Source organism: Octodon degus, unplaced genomic scaffold, assembly GCF_000260255.1.
Source record: "Octodon degus isolate 3935 unplaced genomic scaffold, OctDeg1.0 scaffold00013, whole genome shotgun sequence".
NCBI lineage: Eukaryota > Metazoa > Chordata > Mammalia > Rodentia > Octodontidae > Octodon > Octodon degus.
Genome location: NW_004524589.1, coordinates 10,082,110 through 10,089,273, shown reverse-complemented (window position 1 = coordinate 10,089,273; position 7,164 = coordinate 10,082,110). Strand labels below are relative to the sequence as shown.

General features: G+C 37.0%; 1 pseudogene; it reads right to left on the bottom strand.

Moving 5' to 3' along the window:
- Positions 1-5,354: 5,354 nt before the first annotated feature.
- Positions 5,355-6,935, bottom strand: LOC101575895 (annotated as a pseudogene).
- Between the last annotated feature and the right edge of the window lie 229 nt (positions 6,936-7,164).

The following is a 7,164-nucleotide window of genomic DNA, read 5'->3' as shown; positions in this document are numbered from 1 at the left end:
CCTCGCCCAGTCTCAGCACGCCCCATGGGTGGGGCCGGCACGGCACACAGGGGATGGCACCCTGGCTGCTACACTCTGCCTAAGCAGACACTTTAGTCCACTGAGCTATCTGGCCAGCCCCATAGCTTAATTTTTAAAACTTTGGTTTTTTTTTAAATCTCCAGGACAATATAATTTTTAGAGTAGATATTGAAGTTTTGTGAATATTATGAACATTACAAAGCTAATGCTATTATTAACAAAAATTATTCCATTTGTACATCCAAGCATGGGTTATAGGATGGTCAGGCTTGTGCTGGTTTAATGACCAAAGAAAAGAAAATTGAAGAAATTCGAGATATGAAAGCTTTTTGCAACATGCATTTAGAGAAGCAAGTTTGTAAACTAACAGATATAGGAAAGCTGCCAGGCATCATTACAAAAGAGATGGTGGTCAATGACCCTGATGTTATATGGAGCATGTTGTAGCTGTCTGCAGAAGGACTTAATAGCTTGGGTAAGACTACCAAAGCAGACATAGCCTAGCAACTAATTTATCCATAGAGAGAGTCGTTTCAATATATGTACATATTACTTTTTAAGGGAGTTGATGTAGTTGAGTGGTGTAGCACCCTATTTTATATCTCCTGCCTTAAAAATTTTGACCAGGTCACTTTGAAAGTATACAATGTCCTCTGATCTCAAAAGCAAAGCAGGTGAGGCCTGGCTAGTAATTAGATGAGGCATTTTAAAGGTTTTTTTAAAAACCATTAACATTAAAAAAGGATAAGAACATATCTGAAAACAATGAAGGAAGATATAGTTCTTTTCTAAACAAAGGAAAAAAAGACAGTATATGGCATCTAATCAAATAACTGGAAATATTATAAGGCTGTCCTTAGAGAAGGTAAGTCTTTGATTAATTTTATCAAAAATGGGACATGTTTAGATAAATATTCTATTTTCTATGGCCAAGACTAGGATAGGCAGAAAGTGTCTAGAGATTAAAAACAAAAGTAGAACAACAAAGAAAACACAGGTAATTGAGAATTCTGATGTTCAAACTTATCTGACAGAGAAACATGTTGACATACATACCTGCTTCACAGATTCTAATGAGGTACCTGTTGTGGGTCATACATTGTATTAGCTTGAGAACTGTATAAGCTTAACTAAGTAACCCAGCAGTTGTACATCCTGGGTAAAGAGACCCTGCCCTTTATCCCTTCAGGATGTTGTTCATATTGTCACCTTGAGAAGTTTAGAAGGCTATCTAAGTGAATGAGCAAGGGCCAGAGGCCCTACTATGTATTTCATCCTAAGCCTGTGCAAGAAGAGGGCACAGAGATAGTGTGGATACATAGGCCCTCCCTTCAGGATGGGCAGGCTGCATACAATAAAAGAGAAACGAGGAAGCACTGATTGTTGGCTCTTCCGAGGAGCTCCAGCCTCCGCATTCGCCTTGGTGGTTCTTTCCTTCCTTGTGGTGAAGACTGGCTTCTGCTGGGATTCTTCCATCCTCCAGTGTAGACTTTAGGACCTTTGTCATAGATTCTTTGGCCTTTGATCACAGACCCTTCAGCCTTCTGATATTGACTTGCGTGGACACTGTCATGCATTCCAGACCTCACTGAATCCTTGTCCACAGTGTGCAGACACTCGCTGCATGCTTCCTCATCGACCTGGGGCTGAAGGTTGCAATCCAGACCTGGAACTTCTTATACATTTGTACATCTTGTATTACATCTGTTTCTCTAGTGAATCCTGACCTGTATCTAAAAGAAAAATCAGCTTGTCATCATGTCACCTTTTCATGACAGTTCTCCTTCCATACTCATTCTGAATATTCATCCTAAATCTTCCTGTCCTCACTGGAAATCTTACTTTGAAAACAAAAAATTTACATCTAAGTATCTTGAACTATAAGATGCTTTCTTTGTTTCCCCTACTCTATTCCTTGTAATTAATTTTACATATATTCATAAAAGTCTATTCACCAAGGCAGCTGACTTATGGAGGATGGAAAATAAATTGGCCTTGCAAACCTCACCCAAAAGTGCCTGATCCTTTATCTGGTTAATCTAACAGCTTCTCTTATGATTAGAAAGATAGAACAATAAAAATAAAATAAGGATAAATGGAGAATGTACAAAAAGTTGCAGCTGATATCTTAATACTTTTAACTGGACATGAATGCAGATGAGAAAAATGATCTGTTTAGAAAACATATTGGAAAAGAGAAGGGTTATGGGGGTCAGTAGGAAAGGTGGCAAATTCCAGCTGACAGGGTGAAGGAGCTTTGTACATTCACTGCAAAAAAGTAAATGGCAAATGATTTGTTAGCACAATAAAGACTATAGGATGTCAGAAGTTTTGTTATTGTAGTCACAAAAATGTCACAAAGAAAATAGGACCTGAGTGCTATGTGGAATTTTGGGACATAGATTGGTTTTCTACTGTAGAAAATAATGTTACAGCTCATGGTATGCCTGGGTAGCTGATGAATTGTTTGAGGTTTCTTTTTTTTTTTTTTTTTTGGAATTGAGGATTGAACTCAGGCACTTGCGCTTGCCAAGGAAGTATTTATTCCAGTGAGCCATCTCCCTGTCCCCTGAGGTTTCTTTTAATTACTGTATTTTCAAAGGTAAAGAAATGTAAAATTCCTACATAAAAACCTGTTTAACATTTTAATGTTTTACAGAATTTTGGGCTGCTATATCCTCAAATGAACTTATATTTTACCTTTTGCGTGAAATTTTTATTAGTTTGTACCATATACTGGTGTCTTTATTATTAATATCTCTGTCTAAAATTTTTACTTTTGAAAATCTTCAGTTTTTCATTTAGTTGTATGCGTATGATTCCATGGTGTAGGATAAGTGAATAGTATATGCAGTAATCCAGCCAGGGCATTGCGTAACTAAGTATAATGAAAATGAATTTGTTCAAGTTGCCTTGTAAGAGCAACTGGAATCATTAAAGTCCTACCTCACTTGAATTAATAGGTCATTTCTGGCATAAAAATGATCTCTTTTTGTCTATATCAAATTAAAATGAGAAATTGACAGAGCTCTCTTCTCACTACTGGAAGTAAACCTGTGTCCCTGAATCCTTTGCTCAAATTCTAGAGCTATTTTATGAGCTTAAATTGGTGATTTACTGTTTTCAGAGGCCTAGTTTCTTAATTTCTATAATGATACTCATGATATTAATAAAAAATGCCTCTTCATATTTTTAAAATACAAAAGAAAATAACTGCAGAGATTAAATATCTTTATCTATCACATGACCATGTTTTCTTCAGTGACCAACGGCATGAATTTATATTATAGTGTCAGTAATTCCAGACAAACAGAACACAAGGAAATGATTGCTTCTCTAATGATATTAATTTAATTTTATTTGTATGAAGTAAATTAATATGTCTATTTTATTATATTTAATTTATTTTGGAGTTCTAACAGATAACTGGTAAGGAATTTTTATTTTTCTCAGATATTTATATATTCACACGTATGTTCATACATGCATTTATGTTATATATTCAAACATATAATGCCGTGAATTATATACTCTTACATGTATTTACTTCTAAAATTATTTGAAGACACATGAAATCAGTTGAAAATTACTTGAATCCTTCACATATTGTTTCCTTATGTAGTAAGCTCTTAATTAAATGGAGAAACATAAGGGTTTAATGAATTTATTTAAACATAAGAGCATAGATTCATAGATCAGCTAATCGTACATTCTAATAACAAATATTGGGTAACAATTTTTGAAGACTGAATTGAGTAGTATATAATAAAGAGAATAATAAAGAGAAAATACACGGAAAGTAGTTTTAAAGTGTAACAAAAAAAAAAAAAAACTGAGGAGCCGGGGAGATGGCTCAGTGGAATAAGCCTTTCCCTGGCAAGCACAAGGGCCTGAGTTCAATCCCTGGTTCCACCAAAAAAAAAAAAAAAAGTAAATTGCAACTAAAGCAAAAGGATATATGGAGAGTTGTAGGACTAGAATTCATACAGCGTTGAAATATTTGCCTTTTCTGAAAATTCTCCATGTATATTATTTTTTGTCTTACTTCAACACACCTCAAATACTTACAACATTCATGCAGCAGATGAATGCAAACACATAGCTAGTATAAACAAATCTATGAGAAAATAGGGTTCAAAATAACTGAAAACTGTAAGGAGCTTATGTCCCTGGAATGGTAGGTCATTGTATGAAATTTGAACTAAACAACAAAGCTAAAACTGCATTTATAAAAGTGCCCTCATATTCTGCCTGTCTTGATGAAATAATTTTGATTTTTTCCAACTGTCTTTTTAACCATCATTTTATTACTCAGTTGTGACAATAGTGACAAAATGAAAGTTACAACTGAAAAAAAATTATAAACTCTTATCATTTAGGTTTGAAGAGACAAAAGTTATAAGGAAAAATATGCATATAAAAGGAGAGACAACCACTGTGCTCTCCAACTTTGGATTTAGAAAAGGGAAAATAAATTTGCACTGAAGTATTTTTTAACTACAGCACACCACGTGGTTAATTCTATGTTGTATGATGCATTGTGCATTAAGCAAAAGTTACCTGGTTGCATTGTTGGCTCTAACTAAACAACAGAACATATAAATATTTTTAGAAAGAAAGAAACAAATATAATATTATTGTGCCTATCCTGCTTGTATTATTGTGAAGTTGCTGTCAAATTTGTCTTATATTTCTGTATGGTTTTTGTATATTGTATTGAATTTTAATATGTAGTTGAAAATATTTATTAACACATAAATACAGAATATCCACTATTAGCCTTAGGATAGTAGGATTCTCTCTTTCAAGTAAGTCGCCATAATTTCTGATGAGTTCAACATAAGATCCTAGAACTACTGTGGCGTAGATGACCATGTAAGGTCTGAAGAACATAAATCAGAAACAATAGCCAGAACTGCTCTGGAGAATGGTTCCTCAAGTTGCATTACAATTGAACAAATAGCTGAGGAGAAAATTATTGCTGAAGCCTGGGAATTATGTTCAGTGTCAATGTAAGAGACTAAGCCATAAAATCTTAGTCAGAACGGTGCACTTTATACCCTATTATTGTTTATGTCCCATTGCAATAATGACTCACTGCTATAAGTGACAAGTGCTGATAAATTTTTGACTTGCTGGATTACTTAGGAGTAATCTCATGCTGCTTCCCATCACAAATTTGTATACAAACTGATAAATGTTATTTATTGATTTAATTTATTTGATTGTTTTTCTCTGGCTGGGGTTATAATAAAAGCAATACAGTAAATGAAATTAAAGAAAAACACCTATGCTTTGTCTTGACAGAGATTTTCTTTTTTTTTTTAATGAAATAGTACTAGATTTATTCAAAAAGAAATTAATATTATTTGTTACTGTGTCTCTGAAAACAAGCTAGTTGGTCACCTTTGTCAATACATTTAAGCATTAAAAATAAGTTCTGTTCAGGACATTCATTACAAAGAAATGAATGTGTCAGCTGTTACAAACATGAATGGCTGCTTACCAGCAATATGTAATGAATTTAGGGTACAACAACATACAACTTTCATTCTGTGAAGAGACAACAAACCATTTTATCCATTACATTTTATAAAATCAAACAATGAATCTCTAAGCAATGCTTTTTGATAAAATTGGTAATTTCAAATAAATATATTACCAATCTATCCCTTTGTTCTATACATATGTACCTAACTGTCAAAACCTACCAAATTACTGCAATCAGTTATACTTCAATCCACAATATATTTGTTCAGACCAATAAAGTCTTACATTTGAAGTGTATTTTCTTATGCTAAAAGCCTTTAAAAACGCTCTGCCCTACTCCTGGACCTCCTGTGACTAGTCTTTGACACGAGGCCTAGCTGAGGGCGCTTCTGATAGCCCACACATGATTCATGAAGACGCATTTCCTGTTGCTCTCGCCAGCGGCCACCAACAACAGGCAGGCAGCTCTTCTAGTTCTCCTGCTCCTCAAAATGGGCATAGCCACTGGCATAGGTCCTTCCTAAATTCAAATTAGTAAACAAGTCTGAGGACTCAGCGTCTGAATCCTTTGCACCATCCTCTTCTTCCTCTTCATCATCCTCCTCATCCTCCTCCTCCTCCTGGCAGCCAGCGTCCCTGTACTTGTCAGCTGACAGGTTCTTCCAATAAGCATCGTATCCAGAAGCTCCGTCCCCCTCTTCAGTCCCAGCCTGCCTGCCAAATTTCAGGGAGCGTGTTGACAAGCTGAGGTCCTTCGTCTCCTGAGTTTCATGTCCACAGTTAGGGCAAGGAGGCTGCTTTCCTTTTTCCTGCTTAAATACCTTGCTTCTTGTATGTTCATCACAGAAACAAGCCTTACAACGAAGACACGAATGCTGACCAAGCCGATTACATGAAACACATTTAAAAGTTTCGGCCTCCAAAACTTGGCAACTGGCTTGATGCTCAAATTGATCGTCTTCACAGAGAAAGTTATGGCAAAAAGAACAACTGAATATTCTGCCTCCATGGTCCCACACACCTCGCTCACACTCGGCACACTCCGCATCCGTAAGAGGGCAGGCACAGGCATGGGTGCTGAGGCACTTCCTACCGTGGCAGACCCATGCCTCACAGAAGTCACATATTGCCCCCACCATTGCAAGGCCGGTACTGTACACACCAGCGTGCTTTATGACACAATCTGAAGACTTCATCATGCACTTGGTCTTTCCACACTGTGCGCAGATTGGTAACTTCTGAACAGCATTACAAAAGTAACAAAATGCTCTATTCTTCTGCCGTCTCTGACACTTGTCACATTCCATTGAAGCATTGCACGGGTGCGTGGCTAGGTCTACCGTGCTCCTTGACGCCCTCAGCTGCTTTTCGCGTTCCCCTCGGTTCTCAGCCTTCTTCCGGGCACCAGTCTTTTTTTTAGGCATTTTCTGTTCTTTCAGTCTTAGAGTCAACAGCGTTCAGGTCACTCGGAAAGGTCACTTCGCAGAGCTTAAAAGGAAAACTCCAGAGCGTGCGCTGCCCTGGGCAACAGCGGCCAGAAAACAGGCACGGGGTGATCACGCGGCGACATTCCTGCGCGCCCCAAGGCGTCTTCTGACCTCGCTAAGCACAAGTGAGCCTCATCCTTCCCTCCGACTCCTACGGCCCCTTAGG